This window comes from Tachyglossus aculeatus, chromosome 9 (assembly GCF_015852505.1).
Source record: "Tachyglossus aculeatus isolate mTacAcu1 chromosome 9, mTacAcu1.pri, whole genome shotgun sequence".
NCBI lineage: Eukaryota > Metazoa > Chordata > Mammalia > Monotremata > Tachyglossidae > Tachyglossus > Tachyglossus aculeatus.
Window position 1 is genome coordinate 13,174,017 of NC_052074.1, and position 20,577 is coordinate 13,194,593.

Here is a 20,577-nt window from a genome sequence, read left to right on the forward strand (position 1 = left end):
TTATATCATCTTCTAATTCATCTACTGCCTCTTGCCTGCTATCACTGGTCAGAACACAATGCCTCGAAGTGTGATGGCTCTGAATAATAATAATGGCATTTATTAAGCACCTACTATGTGCCAAGCACTGTTCTAAGCTCCAGGGAGGTTACATGGCACTAATGTGATAACATACTGAACCCTCAGAACAACTGTTTGTCATCAGATCAGAATGTGATCTCCCAAAATATAAAAAAATGAAATATAAATTGGGCATGGGTCTTTTAACTTCAAATGTATAACTAATTCTGTTGCATTGTACTCTCCCAAGTGCTTATACTGTGCTCTGCACACAGTAAGTACTCAATGAATACAATTAATTGAATAAGAAAATCGACATATAATAATAATGAAGGTATTTGTTAAGCACCTACTATGTGTAGAGCACTGTTCTAAGCGCTGGGGGGATACAAGGTGATCAGGTTGCGCCAGGTGGGGCTCACAGTCTTCATCCCCATTTTACAGATGAGGTAACTGAGGCACAGAGAAGTGAAGTGACTTGCCCAAAGTCACCCAGCTGACAATTGGTGGAGCTGGGATTTGAACCCATGACCCGTGACTCCAAAGCGTGGGCTGTTTCCACTGAACCACGCTGCTTCTCGAGGTCCCCACAATACTTAAAAGGCTTCGGGGAACAGGAAGTAGATGGTAGACACCTGCTATATAACTAAGCTCCTTCCGGGCAGGGAATATGGCTACCAACTCTTGTAACATTGTACTCTTGTAAGTGCTTAGTACAGTGCTCAGCACACAGTAATTGCTAAATAAATACAATTGATTCCTACAGGTAAATGCATAAAATTGCTTACCTATATTCCCTCAGTCCCCCCACCAATACTCCTTTACATATCCTCAATTTAATTTTAATTTCATCTGTCGTCCCCACCCAAAGTGTAAGATCTGGATGGGCATGGAAAACGTCTACAGACTCTTGTATTCTCCCAAGTGCTTCATAATAATGGCATTTGTTAAGCACTTACTGTGTGCAAAGCACTGTTTTATTCACTGTTAACAGCACTACCATCCTTCCCGTCTCACAAGCCCGCAAACTTGGTGTCATCCTGGACTCGGCTCTCTCATTCACCCCTCACATCCAAGCCGTCACCAAAACCTGCCGGTCTCAGCTCCGCAACATTGCCAAGATCTGCCCTTTCCTCTCCATCCAAGCCGCTACCCTGCTCGTTCAAGCTCTCATCCTATCCCGTCTCTACTGCATCAGCCTCCTCTCTGATCTGCCATCCTCGTGTCTCTCCCCACTTCAATCCATTCTTCAAGCTGCTGCCCGGATCATCTTTGTGCAGAAACGCTCTAGACATGTCACTCCCCTCCTCAAAAATCTCCAGTGGCTGCCAGTCAACCTACACACCAAGCAAAAACGCCTCACTCTTGGCTTCAAGGCTCTCCATCATCTCGTCCCCTCCTACCTCACCTCCTTTCTCTCCTTCTCCAGTCCACCCCGCACCCTCCGCTCTTCTGCCGCTAATCTCCTCACCATGCCTCATTCTGCCTGTCCTGCTGTCAACCCCCGGCCCATGTCCTCCCCCTGGCCTGGAATGCCCTCCCTCCCAACATCTTCCTCCCTTCAAGGCCCTACTGAGAGCTCACCTCCTCCAGGAGGCCTTCCCAGACTGAGCCCCCTGCTTCCTCTCCCCCTCCTCTCCCTGTCCATCCCCCCGCCTTACCTCCTTCCCTTCCCCACAGCACCTGTATATATGTATATATGTTTGTATGTATTTGTTACTCTATTTATTTTACTTGTACATATCTATTCTGTTTATTTTATTTTGTTAATATGTTTTGTTCTCTGTCTCCCCCTTCTAGACTGTGAGCCCACTGTTGGGTAGGGACCATCTCTATATGTTGCCAACTTGGACTTCCCAAGCGCTTAGTACAGTGCTCTGCACACAGTAAGCGCTCAATAAATACGATTGATTGATTGATTGATTCAGGGAAGCGAGGGTTCTCAGTTGTAGAAAATCTGCAAAGTAAGCTAACTCCATCTGATTTGGTAAGCTAACTCCATCCGATTTGGTAAGCTAACTCCATCCCTTTTGGTAAGCTAACTCCATCCCATTTGGTAAGCTAACTCCATCCGATTTAGTAAGCTAACTCCATCTGACTTCGACTGTGAACCCCGTGTGGTGCAGGGACTGTGTCCAATCTGATTCAGGGAAGCAAGGGTTCTCGGTTGTAGAAAATCTGCGAGGTAAGCTAACTCCACCCGATTTGGTAAGCTAACTCCAGCCGATTTGGTAAACTAACTCCAGCCGATTTGGTAAGCTAACTCCAGCCGATTTGGTAAGCTAACTCCATCTGACTTCAATGTGAACCCCGTGTGCTGCAGTGACTGTGGTCCAATCTGATTTAGGGAAGTGAGGGTTCTCGGTTGTAGAAAATCTGCGAGGTAAGCTAACTCCACCTGATTTGGTAAGCTAACGCCATCCGATTTGGTAAGCTAACTCCAGCCAATTTGGTAAGCTAACTCCAGCCAATTTGGTAAGCTAACCATCCGATTTGGCAAGCTAACCATCCGATTTGGCAAGCCAACTCCATCCGATTTGGTAAGCTAACTCCATCTGATTTGGTAAGCTAGCTCCATCTGATTTGGTAAGCTAGCTCCATCTGATTTGGTAAGCTAGCTCCATCTGATTTGGTAAGCTAGCTCCATCTGATTTTGACTGTGAACCCCGTGTAGTGCAGGGACTGTGTCCAATCTGATTCAGGGAAGCGAGGGTTCTCGGTTGTAGAAAATCTGCGAGGTAAGCTAACTCCATCTGATTTGGTAAGCTAACTCCATCCGATTTGGTAAGCTAACTCCAAGCGATTTGGTAAACTAACTCCAGCCGATTTGGTAAACTAACTCCAGCCGATTTGGTAAGCTAACTCCATCTGATTTGGTAGGCTAACTCCATCTGACTTCAACTGTGAACCCCGTGTGGTGCAGTGACTGTGTCCAATCTGATTTAGGGAAGCGAGGGTTCTCGGTTGTAGAAAATCTGCGAGGTAAGCTAACTCCACCTGATTTGGTAAGCTAACGCCATCCGATTTGGTAAGCTAACTCCAGCCAATTTGGTAAGCTACCTCCAGCCAATTTGGTAAGCTACCTCCAGCCAATTTGGTAAGCTACCTCCAGCCAATTTGGTAAGCTAACTCCAACCGATTTGGTAAGCTAACTCCAACCGATTTGGTAAGCTAACTCCATCTGATTTGGTAAGCTAGCTCCATCTGATTTGGTAAGCTAGCTCCAACTGATTTTGACTGTGAACCCCATGTAGTGCAGGGACTGTGTCCAATCTGATTCAGGGAAGCGAGGGTTCTCGGTTGTAGAAAATCTGCGAGGTAAAGCTAACTCCATCTGATTTGGTAAGCTAACTCCATCCAATTTGGTAAGCTAACTCCAAGCGATTTGGTAAGCTAACTCCAGCCGATTTGGTAAACTGACTCCAGCCGATTTGGTAAGCTAATTCCATCTGATTTGGTAGGCTAACTCCATCTGACTTCAACTGTGAACCCCGTGTGGTGCAGTGACTGTGTCCAATCTGATTTAGGGAAGCGAGGGTTCTCGGTTGTAGAAAATCTGCGAGGTAAGCTAACTCCATCTGATTTGGTAAGCTAACTCCATCCGATTTGGTAAACTAACTTCAGTCCATTTGGTAAGCTAACTCCATCTGATTTGGTAAGCTAACTCCATCTGACTTTGCCTGTGAACCCCGTGTGGTGCAGTGACTGTGTCCAATCTGATTCAGGGAAGCGAGGGTTCTCGATTGTAGAAAATCTGCGAGTTAAGCTAACTCCATCCGATTTGGTAAGCTAACTCCATCTCCATCTGATTTGGTAAGCTAACTCCATCTGACGTCGACCGTGAACCCCGTGTGGCGCAGGGACCGTGTCCAATCTGATTCTCTTCTATCTACCCCAGGGCTTAGTGCAACGCTTGGCACAAAGTAAGCACTTAAAGTAAGCTCAGGAGTCAGAGGTCATGGGTTCCAATCCCGGCTCCACCAATTGTCAGCTGTGTGGTTTTGGGCAAGTCACTTCACTTCTCTATGCCTCAGTTCCCTCATCTATAAAATGGGGATTAAGACTGTGAGCCCCATGTGGGACAACCTGATCACCTTGTAACCTCCCCAGCACTTAAAACAGTGCTTTGCATATAGTAAGTGCTTAATAAATGCCATCATTATTATTAATCATTATTAAATCACTTAACTTCTCTATGCCTCAATTCCCTCATCTGTAAAATGGGGATTAAAGACTGAGCCCCATGTGGGACAACCTGATCACCTTGTAACCTCCCCAGTGCTCAAAACAGTGCTTTGCACATAGTAAGTGCTTAATTAATGCCATCATTATTATTATTATTACTAAGTCACTTAACTTCTCTATGCCTCAGTTCCCTCATCTGTAAAATGGGGATTGAGACTGTGAGCCCCATGTGGGACAACCTGATTCATTCATTCATTCATTCAATTCATTCATTCAATCGTATTTATTGAGCGCTTACTGTGTGCAGAGCACTGTACTAAGCGTTGGGAAGTACAAGTTGGCAACTTACAGAGACGGTCCCTACCCAACAGTGGGCTCACAGTCTAAATAAATGCCATTATTCTTATTATTATTATTGAACAAGTTACCAATAAAAATCAAATAAAAAAAGATATGAAATCCAGCCAGAACCTGAAAGGGAAATCTGCCCTGCTATTTAGAAGAACTACAAAAAGGAATTCACATCTGCTCACAAATGATATTTTCATTGGCAATGCCATCGAAAAGAAGGCAAGAGAGGAAGTTCAAACGCTTTAGAAACACAAACTAAGGCATATACCGGGAAAGCACTAAAATAGCGCTTAATTAAGGCACATGGACTTACCCATCTGAAGAGGCAGGTGATGTGGATTCTTCCCTGATCAGTATCCTAAGGGGAAAAAGAGAGTTCTAGATCTTTCTTCCCCCTCCTATAAAGAGAACTCAAACCTTGGCTCCACCCAGGTCAGATGAGGTCATGAGTCAGCCTCTTGGCCTCCTGGGAATTGTAGTCTTCCCCTTCCATCCCTGCAATTCCCTGAGCCCACTGTTGGGTAGGGATTGTCTCTATATGTTGCCAGCTTGGACTTCCCAAGCGCTTAGTACGGTGCTCTGCACACAGTAAGTGCTCAATAAATACGATTGATTGATTGACTCTGGGATTCATTCATTCAATCGTATGTATTGAGCGCTTACTGTGTGCAGCGCACCGGACTAAGTGCTTGGGAAGTCCAAGTTGGCAACATCTAGAGACGGTCCCTACCCAACAGTGGGCTCACAGCCTAGAAGGGGGAGACAGAGAACAAAACAAAACATATTAGCCAAATAAAATAAATAGAATAAATATGTACAAATAAAAAAGAGTAATCATCATCATCAATCGTATTTATTGAGCACTTACTATGTGCAGAGCACTGTACTAAGCGCTTGGGAAGTACAAATTGGCAACATATAGAGGCAGTCCCTACCCAACAGTGGGCTCACAGTCTAAAAGGGGGAGACAGAGAACAAAACCAAACGTACTAACAAAATAAAATAAATAGAATAGATATGTACAAATAAAATAAATAGAGTTATAAATATGTACAAACATATATACATATATACAGATGCTGTGGGGAAGGGAAGGAGGTAAGATGGGGGGGATGGAGAGGGGGACGCGGGGGAGAGGAAGGAAGGGGCTCAGTCTGGGAAGGCCTAATAAATGTACGTAATAAATACATACAAGCATATATATATATATATATATATGCTTAATACGTGCAGAGCACTGTACTAAGCACTTGGAAAAGTACAATATAACAAAGTTGGAAGGCACGTTCCCTGACCACAAGCTTACAGTCTAAAGGGAGAAAAGCCTAAAGGGGTCTTGTCATCTTCCACCATGTCATCTTCTTATTCATCTACTGCCTCTTCTTGCCTGCTATCACTGGTCAGAACACAATTCCTCGAAGCATGACGGCTCTGAATAATAATAATGGCATTTATTAAGCGCCTACTATGTGCAAAGCACTGTTCTAAGCACCTGGGAGGTTACAAGGTGATCAGGTTGTCCCCCAGGGGGCTCACAGTCTTCATCCCCATTTTACAGATGAGGTCACTGAGGCCCAGAGAAGTGAAGTGACTTGCCCAAAGTCACCCAGCTGACAATTGGCGGAGCCGGGATTGGAACCCATGACCTCTAACTCCAAAGCCTGGGCTCTTTCCACTGAACCATGCTGCTTCTCGAGGTCCCCACAAGGCTCACCAAAAGAGAAGCCATCAATCAATCAATCAATCAATCGTATTTATTGAGCACTTACTGTGTGCAGAGCACTGGACTAAGCGCTTGGGAAGTACAAGTTGGCAAAGAAGACATCAAGCACGTAAAGGAGTGTGGTAGAAGTAAAAAAAAAAAACAGGGTTTCTCCCCTCAAAGAGTTATACTTAACTGGGAGAAAAGACAGGCACACGTAAATTCATTCATTCATTCATTCAATCATATTTATTGAGTGCTTACTGTGTGCAGAGCACTGCACTAAGCGCTTGGGAAAGTACACGTAAATGTAGGGGGGAAAAAGGTATACAACTAGCGGTGCAAAATATGGAGAAAATGAATAAACAGAAAAATGATTCAAATGGAATAAATTAATCCATATATTCATAAATGCTAGGGGTGATATTCATTCATTCAATCGTATTTATTGAGCGCTTACTGTGTGCAGAGCACTGTACTAAGCGCTTGAGAATGCCAAGTTGGAAACATATAGAGATGGTCCCTACCCAACAGTGGGCTCACCGTCTAGAAGGGGGAGACAGACAACAAAACAAAACATATTAACAAAATAAAATAAATAGAATAGTAATTCATTCATTCAATTCATTCAATCGTATTTATTGAGCATTTACTGTGTGCAGAGCACTGTACTAAGCGCTTGGGAAGTACAAGTTGGCAACATATAGAGCCGGTCCCTACCCAAAAGTGGGCTCACAATCTAGAAAGGGGAGACAGACAACAAAACAGAACATATTAACAAAATAAAATAAATAGAATAGTAATTCATTCATTCAATTCATTCAATCATATTTATTGAGTGCTTACTGTGTGCACAGCACTGTACTAAGCGCTTGGGAAGTCCAAGCTGGTAACATATAGAGACGGTCCCTACCCAACAGTGGGCTCACCGTCTAGAAGGGGGAAACAGACAACAAAACAAAACATATTAACAAAATAAAATAAATAGAATAGTAATTCATTCATTCAATTCATTCAATCATATTTATTGAGTGCTTACTGTGTGCAGAGCACTGTACTAAGCGCTTGGGAAGTCCAAGCTGGTAACATATAGAGACGGTCCCTACCCAACAGTGGGCTCACCGTCTAGAAGGGGGAGACAGACAACAAAACAAAACATATTAACAAAATAAAATAAATAGAATAGTAATTCATTCATTCAATTCATTCAATCATATTTATTGAGTGCTTACTGTGTGCAGAGCACTGTACTAAGCGCTTGGGAAGTCCAAGCTGGTAACATATAGAGACGGTCCCTACCCAACAGTGGGCTCACCGTCTAGAAGGGGGAGACAGACAACAAAACAAAACATATTAACAAAATAAAATAAATAGAATAGTAATTCATTCATTCAATTCATTCAATCATATTTATTGAGTGCTTACTGTGTGCAGAGCACTGTACTAAGCGCTTGGGAAGTCCAAGCTGGTAACATATAGAGACGGTCCCTACCCAACAGTGGGCTCACCGTCTAGAAGGGGGAGACAGACAACAAAACAAAACATATTAACAAAATTAAAAAAGTAGAATAAATAGGTGCAAGTAAAATAAATAAATAAATAAGAGTAATATGACCCTCAAGGGTGGGATTAGATGGGAAATGTCTAATAATAATAATGCTAATGATGGTATTTGTTAAGCACTTACTATGTGCAAAGCACTGCTCGTCTACCGTAGGAGGTGGGTTTTCAGTAAAAAAGGAGAGTAGCCTGGGTTTTTCTAAAGAAAAGGGACTTCCAGGCAAGGGGGGAAGTGTAGGAAATAGGGCCGGAAAAGTCGAAAGTGAGATGCTGTGAGATTGGCCGGAGGAGAATGAGAAGTGTGAGCTATGGGTGCGTAGTGGATAAAATCAGCAAAAAGGAAGGGGCGAGTTCATTCATTCATTCAATCGTATTTATTGAGCGCTTACTGTGTGCAGAGCACTGTACTAAGCGCTTGGGAAGTACAAGTTGGCAACATATAGAGACGGTCCCTACCCAACAGTGGGCTCCCAGTCTAGAGTTAATGGGCTAGCCTTTAAAGCCAGTAGTCAGAAGTTTGATGCCAAGAGACAGGATGGCCAGTGGAGGTTTTTGAGTTGCAGTGTGACGAGTTCGGACCCAAGGACAGAGTGTAAGATTGAAGAGGCTAGAAGCAGGGAGTCCAGGGGGAGGCTGATCTAGGATCCCAACAAGGGAGGATATAATAAATCATTTAATGGGATATAGACAACCACAAGATTATGGCTGATTGTCAAAGGGGATTAAAACTTCTCTATCCACACACAAAGTGCATTAACGGATAAGGAGCAGTATTTCCCCAAAGTAAATATGACAGCCAACAAAATATCAATGGAAATAAAAGCGTCACTTTATCTAAAGAAAAATCTGGAAAAGGGAGACAAAAAGACAGAATAAAAGCTAGAAAAGTAAGAAAACCAGATCTAAAAGATAGCATTTTTTGTACCCTACGTGTAAGAAGGAATAAACCAAAACAAAAAACAGGCTGTCAATCTAGGAAAAGGGGAACCGTTTAAAAGAAGATGACTCCATAAATCTGATAGGAACCAAAGAAGAAGAGGCTGGGTTTTTGGGGCTTTTTTTTTCAGGCGAGGTGGGCGGTGGGGAGGGTTTCTCCTTGGACTGAATTTGGGACCTCACTGTTAAATACCCAAGTTCAACCCAGCCATCCTGAATTTACAATAATCAAAGGATGGTAGGGACCTAGAAATTCCACGCAGGATCCCCTTAATTCATTTTCTTTCTTTCTTTCTTTCTTTCTTTCTTTCTTTCTTTCTTTCTTCTTTCTTTCTTTCTTTCTTTCTTTCTTTCTTTCTTCTTTTTCTTTCTTTCTTTCTTTCTTTCTTTCTTTCTTCTTCCTTTCTTTCTTTCTTCCTTTCTTTCTTCCTTTCTTCCTTCCTTCTTCCTTCCTTCCTTCCTTCCTTCCTTCCTTCCTTCCTTCCTTCCTTCCTTCTTCCTTCCTTCCTTTCTTTCTTTTCTTTCTTTTTTCTTTCTTTTCTTTCTTTTCTTTCTTTCTTTCTTTTTTATTGAGTGCTTACTGTTTGCAAGGCACTGTACTAAGCACTTTGGAGAGTACAATACAACAACAGGCACTTTGCTGCCCACAGCGAGCTCATAATCTAAAAGGGGAGAGAGACATTAATATAAATGAATGAATGAATGAACAAACAAACAAACAAACAAACAAATAAATAAATAAATAAATAAATCCAATTGTATTTATTGAGCGTTTACTGTGTGCAGAGTCTCCCCCTTCTAGACTGTGAGCCCACTTTTGGGTAGGGACTGTCTCTATATGTTGCCAACTTGTACTTCCCAAGCACTTAGTACAGTGCTCTGCACATAGTAAGAGCTCAATAAATACGATTGAATGAATGAATGCAGAGCACTGTACTAAGCGCTTGATAGAGTAATAAATCTCTACAAACTTATATACAGGTGCTTTGGGGAGGGGAAGGAGGTAGGGCAGGCGGGATGGGGAGGGGGAGAGGAAGGAGTCTTAATCCCCATTTTCCAGATGAGGTAACTGAGGCTCAGAGAAGTTAAGTGACTTGCCCAAGGTCACATAGCAGACATGTGGTGGAGTCGGGATTGGAACCCATGACCTCTGATGCCAAAGCCTGGGCTCTTTCCACTGAGCCATGCTGCTTCTCTTCTAGACTATAAGCCCACCGTTGGGTAGGGACTGTCTTTATATGTTACCTACTTGTACTTCCCAAGCGCTTAGTACAGTGCTCTGCACACAGTAAGTGCTCAATAAATATGACTGATTGATTCTCTAATAATGTCACAGATTTCAATATGGCCAGGACTGAGCTGAGCCCATGAAGAGCCAAGATCAGCAGAGGGGATTTCCGTCAGAATATAGAGAGATGGATCACAGATCACCGAGGGAGAGGTTTGCAAAGTACATACAACTCCTGAAAGTTTTACGACTGATTAACACACCACCCATGTAGAATTTAGTCTGGTCAACAGGTCATATGGTAACTGCTTGAGAGATCCCTGAAACCCTGACTTTCCCTGACTTTATATGGCGCCTATAACCAAGTTAATCCATGTCAACCTTCTTTTTCTCCCAAACGCAGCTCAGAGAGAGATAAATAACTTAACCATATGTAAAGATTGCAGATGGGCCTCTTGGGAATCAGACTTCCAGCTTCCCACTCGGTTCAATCCAAAAATCTACGTTCCCCTCACTCTCCACCAGAGTTCAGCTCCGCCCCTGGGGAGGAGAAACATTCATTCAATCGTATTTATTGAGCGCTTACTGTGAGCAGAGCACTGTACTAAGCGCTTGGGAAGTGCAAGTTGGCAACAATAGAGGCGGTCCCTACCCAAAAACGGGCTCACAGTCTAGAAGGGGGTGACAGGCAACAAAACAAAACATGTAGACATGTCAAAATCGTCAGAATAAATAGAATTATAGCTAGATCATCATCATCATCAATCATATTTATTGAGCACTTACTGTGTGCAGAGCACTGTACTAAGCGTTTGGGAAGTACAAGTTGGCAACATATAGAGACAGTCCCTACCCAACAGTGGGCTCACCATTAACAAAATAGAATAGTAAATATGTACAAGTAAAATAAATAGAGTAATAAAACAGAAAGGGGAAGATTTTCACCCTACTAACCAAGAGCCAGTTGCATCTGTGATTAATAATAATGACTATGGTATTTGTTAAGTACTTACTCTGTGCAAAGCACTATTGCAAGCACTGTGCAAGATGGGAGATAAAAGTCAGATACAATCCCTGCCCCTCGTCAAGCTGACAGTCTAAGTAGGAGAGAGGACAGGTACTGAATTCCCCTTCTAAATATGAGGAAACTGAGGCAGAGAGAAGTTGTGACTTGCCCAAGGTCACTCAGCAGGCCAGTGGCAGAGTCGGGATTAGAACCCATATCCCGGCTCCCAAACCGCCGACTCTTTCCACTAAGCCACCCTGCTTCTCAGATTCCTCTCCTGATCACACCCAACACCTTGGAAGTGTATGGATTTGGGTGGATGACTGAAATAATCTGATGGCCTTCTTTAACAAAATCCCTCTTCCTCAGTTCTATGAATTTCAGAGGAAGAGGTGGCTCATCTTACAGAGGCTTAATAAGGAAAGAGTAAATTTTCAGTTTATTGAGGGAGGAAATACTAAGGGTTTCAGAGCTTTCTGGGCACTCGGGAGATTTGCAATGGTTTCTTATGATGTGAGATTTGAATTAGTAGATAATACAGTTATACAGCTTAACTCTGACAGTTGGCACCCCTCGAGGAACTGTGGCAGTTCTTTCTTTCCTGTCTATTGCCTGGGGTCTGTACTAGTGGTGTTTCTTTTACAAGATTTAGCCTTCCTTGACCCATTTGTTGCTTCAGGGAGGCAATGCATTCAAGCATGCTTTTTCAAGGTGTTTTCGCACCTGACCTCTTGTGGACTCTGCATCTCTCTAAAAAAAAAAAATCAGGTCACCGTAATCGTCACATGGTTATACTTCCTCTAGCATTGCTTAGTCTCACTGGATGGAGTTTGTATTAGAGCACCAAGCTCCTGATGGATACTATTTTTATAAGTGCATAAGGATAGTATTATGGTTTTTTTGTTTGCTTTTTTAATATCATATTTCCCTTTAAACTGTAAGGTCACTGTAGGTGGGAAATGTATCTACTAACTCTGTTATATGTACTCTTCCAAGCATTTAATACGGTGCTCTATACTCAATAAGTGCTCAATAAATAGAATTGATTGATTAAGCAGTGTTCAAAGCATTGGAGTAGATATACGTTCATTAAGTTGGACACAGTCCCTCTCTCACGTGGAGCTCACAGTCAAACTAGGAGGGAGAAGAGGCATTGAATTCCCATTTTCCAGATGAAGACGTTGAGGCACAGTGATTTGCCCACAGTCACACAACAGGCAAGCAGCAGAGCTGAGATTACAACCCGAGTCCTCTGACTCTCAAGTTTGGGCTCTTTCCACTCGGCCACACTGCTTCTCTTAGGAGAGCGATCTTCCATTTCAAAGACCACGCTTCTGACGGTGAGCTTGTATCCGTGTGTGTGTCCCTGAGAATCTTTGGCACGGTTGCACACTAAATTCATGAAAATGTGGCGATGCACCTTGTGTGACTCCTTGCCATCCAAGAAGAGCTCTGCTCAGTCGCCAAGAGGCAAACGAGTATGTCTGACCTCAAGTACGTCTTTCCCCTGTTTTAAAGCAAACCTCCCAAAGAAGAGAATTAGGGAGGCTGAAGAAAAACACTCACATCATACATCCTTGTGCCTGTTTTCTGTCTTGAGCTTGGAAAATGGGGAGGTTGATCTCCCACATGCTGAGTTAGCTAAGAAAAGATCATATTATTCTGCTTTCTACTGGCTGCATGCCTGAATTTTCTTGAAATGTGTCTAATGACCTTGGAGAGTAGCTCACTTGTGTTTACCTGCAATTGAAGTTCTAATTTTAACCAAGTTTCTGTTGGACCGAAAATACTGTCACTGAGGGTTCATTATACTGTACTTGCCAGGAATCCGCCAGTTTCTTTCTATTTTCTAAAAAGAGGTAAAAATTAATCAAGTTATCAAGTTTGTATGTGTTTAGCCACTTTTTATTTATCTCTTCTCTAACAGAGACTGTATTTTAGCCAATTTTATTTCTTTTAGTGATCTATGACTGTCTTCAATAGTAATATTTTTTCCAGTTTTTTTCCATCCAATTCCAATTCGACATCTTGTTTAAAGAAGCTTCCTAATCCTACCTAAAGCTCTGCAAAAGTCATAGCGTTCTGAACAGATGACATTTCAAATTCAAAATGGTATATACAGACTATTCTAAACATTTTGCTTTGCACAAGAGCCAAACTGGAGAATGAAACAAAATCCAGTCATGGGGTTATAGTTTAGCTTCGCAAATAACCATGTTAGAGAAGGGTCTGTCATTTAAGTAATTAGGTTAAAAATGATAACATTATGGGGAGCCCGGTGTCCGACCTCAATTCAGAATTCTTGTCCGGAGTAAGGAGCCGAGATGAAATCTCAACTGAGCTGAGTTTAATTCTGTAGTTTGAAAAATTAGAAATGATCTTACCGCTCACACTCCCTTCTAGACCGTGAGCCCGTTGTTGGGTAGGGACCGTCTCTATATGTTGCCGACTTGTAGTTCCCAAGCGCTTAGCACAGTGCTCTGCACACTGTAAGCGCTCAATAAATACGATTGAATGAATAAATGAATGAATGAAGTAGCTTCCTACAAGGCAACTTTGGTAATAGTCATTCCAGATTTTGTCAAAACACTACAACATAATACACAGTCGCTCCAGGATTTCGAGTTGTTTCTCCAAAAGTTAACACTCAATCGTAGGTGCAGACCTTCCTCTAGGCAAAATAATCTATACACACTCTACTAACCATTTAAAATACATTCTAAATTAAATTATGACTTGTCATGTTTCATTATAGCTTAATTTATGACTGTTTGCTCAAGTCCTCATCTTCGATTCAGTGTCGGTGTCATAATTCTTGATGGAAGCGGAGTAGTCACTGATTTACTTCAATGTAAATGCAATCCCCTGTTTGCACATTTATGGCACATCTATCTTAGTCCGTGGATTCTGATTTATCAGGAGGCTGCGATTGGTTATTTTCATTAACGTAGTTCCCAGCTATTTGGTTCTGTCACCAAATTTGGCTTTTTCAAAAAGATAAACCTTGTCTGCACCATTCTATCCCCGTTTAATCAGTTCAGTTGCCACAGTGTGGGCCTTTCTGATAGGTGTGGTTTTGGTTTTGTTCTGAATTTTTGTTGTTTTTTTTTAATCATCCTATCCATTTCCTAGAGGAAATCCCATTTTTTCTTGCCAGTCGTTGCAGAGGTTAGACTTTTCTAATTGTTAGTTGAATTCGCCACTTGAATGTTTCAAATCTAGAGCCCTGACTAGTTGGAAAAGAGTCGCTGGGAACAAGGATAGTGACCTAAATAGCAAGGTACCAAGATAAAATGGAAGGCAACAAACACAAACGCTGCATTGTTTGAGAACTGTATTGTCTGCAATCCACTCCACTGATTCCAGTGTTTGTGGAAAAAAAGGCAATGGAGATAAAAATCTGCACTGTAAAAGATAACACTCCTAGTAAGTTACAGCAGAAAAAGAAGCTCAGAATAGGCTGGCAATTATAATTTAAATCAGATCTGTAATATTTATTCAAATCTCCAGTTACCATGAAGGCAGGTATTCTTACACAGGGCTCTGAATAGCTGAGAAACTTCGGCTTATGAAACACATTGTAATCCAAATGCAAAGTACTATTCGTGCGCAGAAATGTAAATATGAATGCTCTTGAATATTATGCTGTATTATAAGTGGAGCGATTAACATAAGGTTTCTTATTTCAATTGTTAATTTCTTTAGCAAAAAAATCCAGCGAAACAAGATACAACTTACCTATTCGAAAATACAATAGCCCCCACAGAACCCATTTTCAAATTGTAGGGCCGAATGTTGCTTTGCTTCATAAGCAGCTTGCTGAAAAGCTTTTGTGCGTAGACTTCCACTACAAAATGAGGTTACAATAGAAGAAAGAAAATGCAGAATTCAAAGTTCCTGTGTTAACTAAGGGGTGGATGCTTTCCAAACCCGAGAGGCTGTGATTTTCAGTGGTAAAGTTTCCAAACTGGCTTTCTCAACACAGCGGGGCATCCTGACTCATGTGTTTAAAGTTCCAGCCACAGTGGGACTAGATCAATAACCGTGGGACGGGAAGAACTTCGAGCTGTGCCAATGCCACGGTAGGGAAAAGGTATGGATAAATGACCCATTTCGGCAAGATCGACGAAAACGGTACACGTACCCGCACTTGAAACCCTAGGCACACATTGGAAGTTTCCGGGCCGTCTGACTATTATTTGAATAGATTGTTGTTTTAGGCTTCGTTCGTTAAGAAGCCGTCCTCCCTCAATACAGATGTTGGCGTGTTTCATAGCTGGCTGAGTGGAGTTGGCGCTTCTTCGGAGAAGCAGCGTGGCTCAACGGAAAGAGCCCGGGTTTTGGAGTCAGAAGTCATGGGTTCAAATCCCGGCTCTGCCAACTGTCGGCTGTGTGACTTGGGGCAAGTCACTTAACTTCTCTGGGCCTCAGTTACCTCATCTGTAAAATGGGGATTGAGACTGTGAGCCCCCCATGGGACAACCTGTTCACCTTGTAACCTCCCCAGCGCTTAGAACAGTGCTTTGCATATAGTAAGCGCTTAATAAATGCCATTAAAAAAAAAAAACAAAAAAACACCCAGCTAGGAGCCAGAAAATCAGGCCTTAGATGAAAGTTCACTTTAAAGTATGCCTTTCCTTCGCAGCAGTTTCTTCGCCTACAACATCCCCTTTTCTCTCGACATCCCTGTTCCTTTCCCGGGCACACAGTCTAGAGGCCCTCGATTCCTTCGGAAAAGTATTGAGTTTTGAGTAGTTTCCAAGTCGTACTCAAGCACACAGCACTTTTCCTGGGTTTTGAGGGTTCGGTAGGTTCATATACAGCCCCCTCCTTCCTCTCCCCCTCCTCCCCCTCTCCATCCATACATATGTACATATTTATTACTCTATTTATTCATTTATTTTACTTGTACATATCTATTCTATTTATTTTATTTTGTTAATATGTTTTGTTTTGTTCTCTGTCTCCCCCTTCTAGACTGTGAGCCCACTGTTGGGTAGGGACTGTCTCTATATGTTGCCAACTTGTACTTCCCAAGCGCTTAGTACAGTGCTCTGCACACAGTAAGCGCTCCATAAATACGATTGATTGATTGATTGATCGCCCCGCCTTACCTCCTTCCCTTCCCCACAGCACCTGTATATATGTATATATGTTTGTACGTATTTATTACTCTATTTATTTTACTTGTACATATCTATTCTATTTATTTTATTTTGTTAATATGTTTTGTTTTGTTCTGTCTCCCCCTTCTAGACTGTGAGCCTGCTGTTGGGTAGGGACCGTCTCTATATGTTGCCAACTTGTACTTCCCAAGTGCTTAGTACAGTGCTCTGCACACAGTAAGCGCTCAATAAATACGATTGATTGATTGATATACATACACACATACATGCATACAAACCTTGCAGAACAGAAACGTAATAAATGAGTCTGAAGTAATGATATCCATGGGTTTATCACTCTTTTACACCATATAATCCCACTGACTGGAATTTACCACTCCAAAATATTGGGGAGTTGGACACCTCTTGCTACAGCATAGACGGGAAGGGACGGAGGATCCAAAATGGCAAAAATAACTTCAGGGAAAATAAAGTACCAAAAATAGCAGGAGCAAGAAAAGTGGTTCAAAATATTCTGCGGCAGATTGAAAGCCTCACAAAGTCTGCCTGTGTGGGTTAATGTCATCTGAGACTGACAACCACACGTGAGCCCGTTGTTGGGTAGGGACCGCCTCTATATGTTGCCGACTTGCACTTCCTAAGCGCTTAGTACAGTGCTCTGCACACAGTAAGCACTCAATAAATACAATTGATTGATTGATTGATTGAATGAATGAATGAATAGGCCACCCCCATTTGAAAGGAAACCTTACCTATTTTTTGAGAGGAAGGCCTAATATAAAATTTGGGTGGAGGTTTATCCCCATTACTTCTAGACTGTAAGCTCCTTGTAAGCAGGGAATGCATCTACCAACTCTGTTGTATTGCACTCTCTCGAGTGTGTAGTACAGTGCTCGTCACACAATAAGCGATCAATGTATAACACTGCTGCTGATGACTCACGCTTATTGTGGGCAGAAAACTTGCCTACAAATTCTGTTACATTGTACTCCTCAAAGCGCTTAATACAGTGCTCTGCACGCAGTGAGTACTTGGTAAATATGATTGATTGATTGATTATGCCACAGGCTTGGGGTTATGTTTTAAAGATGGTCATGTCTACTTATATTTGATATCTGAATAAAGTTCAGAGAGGATGAGATTGGACTTCCCAAGCGCTTAGTACAGTGCTCTGCACACAGTAAGCGCTCAATAAACACGATTGAATGAATAGGCCACACCCATTTGAAAGGAAACGTTACCTACTGTTATGAGAGATTGCCATTCAATTGTATTTATTGAGCGCTTACTGTGTGCAGAGCACTGTACTAAGCGCTTAGGAAGTACAAGTTGGATATGCCATGCTGCTTCCCAGCATCTACACGCTGATTAGAACAGTGTCTGGCACATAGTAAATGGTTAACAGCCACCACTATTATTATTATTATTATTATTATTGTTATTATTCTTGAGAGGCTGGATTGAAGCCAATAAAGCAGCCGTTGGAGTAGCTGATTAGGAAAATGAGTACAAATTGAGATTTTATCATAGCTTCAAAAAATGATTTTGTGGAAGGAGAAACACTAGACACCTGTTCATTCCGGGAAGCAGAATTTTTTATTCATTAGTGTTTATTAAGCACCATGTGCAGGGCAAAGGGAAAACCTTCGAATAAAGTAGAAGAAATATATCTTAGGCATCCTAGGGACTGTCTCTATATATTGCCAACTTGTACTTCCCAAGTGCTTAGTACAGTGCTCTGCACAAAGTGCTCAATAAATACGATTGATTGATTGATCCAGTGAAACTGGAACTCCTCCCTTTGATTACAAATAAATGAATTAAAAATACAATCTTCATACTTGCATTTTTCTTTGCATATTGGAAATATTATGGTTTTTAGATGCAATCACTACATTTGATTGTCATACTTTTCTGCTAGCATTTATGGTTTATAATAATAATAATGGCATTTGTTAAGCACTTACTATGTGCAAAGCACTGTTCTAAGCGCTGATGTTTAGGTTATACAATGATTCACAGTCATTTACTAATCATTCTCTTGAAAAAGAAATGACTGCATGGTCGTTTTCCAAAATTAGCCTAAGAAGCAATTGTGACTGTAAAAAAAATAGATTTGTGGTTAATTTTCTCCAACACAACTCCTTGTCAAGTGAAGAGAATTGTGCAACCAGACCTTGTCTTAATAATAATTAATAATAATAATGGCATTTATTAAGTGCTTACTATGTGCAAAGCACTGTTCTAAGTGCTTCTGAGTAGTCTTTCCCGGGTCATGACTATAAAAACAGCAACCCAAGGTTTGCATTCAACTCACCTCATCCCTGTGATCTAATTTATCATGCAGAAAATGGGCTAAGAGTAGAAGTTAGTGTTGCCATATAGTTAATCAAAACAACTGCGGTATTTTTTTAAGTGCTTACTATATGCCAAGCACTGATCTGATCGGAGATGGTCGTTTCGAAGTTTTCATTAACAATGCTCAGATCAACAACCAAATCCACAACCAGTAGCATCTCCGTAAGGCTTGCCCGCGGAAGGTCCAAAGTGAAATTTTCTTCTGAATAGAAATCTTAAAAAAAATGAGTTCACTGTGGGCAGACATAGCCTTGGTAAAAAAAAAAAAAAAATTGGTGTGTAGTGTTACAGCTAAATCAAACGAAGCGTGGAATAAAAGCTTGGGAATTTTTCGGTGCATGCAATAGGGGATCTGGGATTGCTCAAATGCCAACCTTCTCGCTGTACTTCGATCTCCTCTATCTCGCTGCTGATCTCTCATCCACTTTCTGCCTCTGGCCTGGAATTACCCCCTCTTCACATTGTACAGACCAACACTCTCCCCGCCTTCAAAACCTTATTAAAAACACATCTCTTCCAAGAAGGCTTCCCCGACTAGGCCCTGATTTTATCTTCTTTCATTCCCTTCTGCGTCACCCTTGAACTTAATATCTGCTATTTATTTTATTTTGTTAATGCGGTTGGTTTTGTTCTCTGTCTCCCCCTTCTAGACTGTGAGCCCGCTGTTGGGTAGGGACCGTCTCTATATGTTGCCAACTTGTACTTCCCAAGAGCTTAGTACAGTGTGGTGCACGCAGTAAGCGCTCAATAAATATGATTGAATGAATGAATGAATAAATATGATTGAATGAATGAAAGTCTATTTATTTTGCTTGTACATCATCATCATCATCATCATCATCAATCGTATTTATTGAGCGCTTACTATGTGCAGAGCACTGTACTAAGCGCTTGGGAAGTACAAATTGGCAACATATAGAGACAGTCCCTACCCAACAGTGGGTTTACAGTCTAAAAGGGGGAGACAGAGAACAAAACCAAACATACTAACAAAATAAAATAAATAGAATAGATATGTACAAGTAAAATCAATCAATAAATAGAGTAATAAATATGTACAAACATATTTACTATTCTAAATTTATTAGAATTAATTAATTAATATCTACTATTTTATTTTGTTAATATGTTTTGTTTTGTTGTCTGTCTCCCCCTTCTAGACTGTGAGCCCGCTGTTGGGTAGGGACCGTCTCTATATGTTGCCAACTTGGACTTCCCAAGCGCTTAGTACAGTGCTGTGCACGCAGTAAGCGCTCAATAAATACGATTGAATGAATGAATGAATAAGATTGAATGAATGAAAGTCTATTTATTTTACTTGTACATATTTACTATTCTAAATTTATTAGAATTAATTAATTAATTAATCGATTAATATCTACCATTTTATTTTGTTAATATGTTTTGTTTTGTTTTCTTTCTCCCCCTTCTAGACTGTGAGCCTGCTGTTGGGTAGGGACCGTCTCTATATGTTGCCAACTTGTACTTCCCAAGCGCTTAGTACAGTGCTGTGCATGCACTAAGCGCTCAGTAAATACGATTGAATGAATGAATGAATGAAAGTCTATTTATTTTACTTGTACATATTTACTATTCTAAATTTATTAGAATTAATTAATTAATATCTACTATTTTATTTTGTTAATATGTTTTGTTTTGTTGTCTTTCTCCCCCTTCTAGATGGTGAGCCTGCTGTTGGGTAGGGACCGTCTCTAGATGTTGCCAACTTGGACTTCCCAAGCGCTTAGTACAGTGCTCTGCACGCAGTGAGTGCTCAATAAATACGATTGAATGAATGAATGCACTTGAATTTGTGCCCTTTGGTCACCCCACCCTCAGCCTCACGACACATATGCATATCCAAAATGTATTTATTTATAATAATATCTTTCTCCCCCTCAATCAATCATATTGATTGAGCACTTACTGCGGGCCCACTGCACTAAAAGCTTGAAACTCCAAGCTGCTTGTCAGTAGGGAATGTGTCTACCAACTCTGTCGTATTCCACTTTCCCAGTCGCTTAGTACAGTGTTCTGCCCACAGTAAATGTTCAATAAATACAAC